Genomic DNA, 1872 nt, shown 5'->3' on the forward strand with positions numbered 1-1872 from the left:
AAGAGAACGCGTCTCCACTGTTGGTGGGAGTGCAGACTGGTGCGACCACTGTGGAAATCTGTGGAGACGCCTCAAAAAGCTGAAACTAGAATTTCTGTTTGGCGCTGCTGCTCCTCCTCTCGGTGTCTTCCTGAAAGGATGATAGGCAGTACATCAGAGTGACGTACATCAGAGTGACGTGGGCACACGCGTGTTTATGATGCTGCCGCTTGTGCTAGCAGCTTAATCTCGCAAACAGTCCAAATGCCAACAATACAGTTTGGATTTCTCCATTGGAAAAATGGGCAATTTGGATTTTTTCCTTTTAGGAGAACGCTCCACATGGAAATCACACATGCAGTGATGAATGGATAAAGCTGTGGCTTTGCATACAATGGGCTACTACTTAGCCCTGAAAAAGAACATCTTGAGATATTGCTGGGTAAATTGCTACACCGCGAAACCGTACTCTTAAGTGAGATAAGTCAGATGAATGTGTAACCATCACATTGTTTCTCTGGTGTCAGAACCTGAAAGTGTAAATAAAGAAAACCTGCGCAACAGGTAGTGCCGCTGGGCGGGGTGGCCGCGGGAGGCCGCCGCCGCTGAGCCTCGGGAGCCCTGGAGCCCTCCCGGCCGGCGAGCAGAGCGCGCGGGCTGGCCAGCACATGGCGCTGGGGCGGTAGGGAGGAGAACGAAGGTGTACGTTGGTCACCCGGGAAGGGGCGCCGGCACCGGAGACTAAGAAAGGGCTTTCGGTTATTGCGGCCCCCGAAGAGCCGCACGGATCGCAAGACGTTCTCTAGGATGCGCCTTCATGGAAGAGATGCTGAGGACGCAGCACGAGGCCGGATGGACAGTGGTTCGTGGTCCTGAGAGAGGGCTGAATTATCGACGGGCACGCCTCGGAGATCTCGCTGGATAGACCGCGTGCCCGTCGCCCCTTTGATCCCAGTGAAGACGCTACGAGGGAGGCGAAGAGGGACGTTACGCTTGTGACTGCCATCGTCATCGCAGGGGAAGAAGCAGGTCGCGCTCTAGATCACATTCTCGATCCAGAGGAAGGCGACCTTCTCGCTCCTGCAGCAGGAGCGCAGGGCGGAGGTCAGGACGGCATCTCCTCCAAGACCAGGGTCTGCGTCTCTTCGTCGATCAAGATTGGCCTCACGCAGAAGATCTAGGTCTGGTTCCGTAAAAGGGTCGAGATCCCGGTCCAGTTCAAGATTGGCCAGGGAGATGGCTCAGTAGAATAAGCACTTCACTGGCAAGCGTAAGGGCCTGAGTCCAATCACCAGTTCTGCAAAAAAAAAAAAAAAAAAAAAAAAAAAGAAAGAAAGAAAGAAAGAAAGAAAAGAAAAAAAAAAAGTATATTTGAACCATCTAATCAAAATGGATCTGGATTATTATTCTGTAAATTCATGGAAGTAAAATAATATATTTTTTTGTTGAATGTATGTTAATCTTATGGCCTAAAAACGTGGAGTTTTATTTGGCACATTTAAACAAAAAAAATTTTAATAGAAAAAAAGAAAATACTTACAACAGATGTTGTGAAATAAGTGGAAAATTCTCAAGTGGGAGGGAACCAGGGAGTAAGAGGACAATCAAGGAAAGGAAAAAAAAATTGGGCAATGAAGGAAAAATAGAAATAAAGCATCTATACACATAGACAGGGAAGAGGGCTCGAAGACAACAGAGGGAAAAATGGGTGAAGAAGAACCAAGATACAGCATGTGCATATACGCTGAACGTGACCATGATGCACATCTGAAATATACAACAAACTTAATTAATTTAAATTAAAGTAGTGAGAAAAGATTTAAACTTTCAGCTAAGTGAAATTTATGGAATACAAAATAGTCACGATGAGAAAGGAACATCAGCAGGAAACAT

The 1872-nt window shown here is 47.0% G+C and overlaps 1 pseudogene; it reads left to right on the plus strand.

Annotated features, from left to right (window-relative positions):
- LOC101575590 overlaps positions 1-1227 on the plus strand; it is a 5316-nt pseudogene extending 4089 nt beyond the window's left edge.
- Positions 1228-1872: the final 645 nt, after the last annotated feature.

This window comes from Octodon degus, unplaced genomic scaffold, assembly GCF_000260255.1.
Source record: "Octodon degus isolate 3935 unplaced genomic scaffold, OctDeg1.0 scaffold00062, whole genome shotgun sequence".
NCBI lineage: Eukaryota > Metazoa > Chordata > Mammalia > Rodentia > Octodontidae > Octodon > Octodon degus.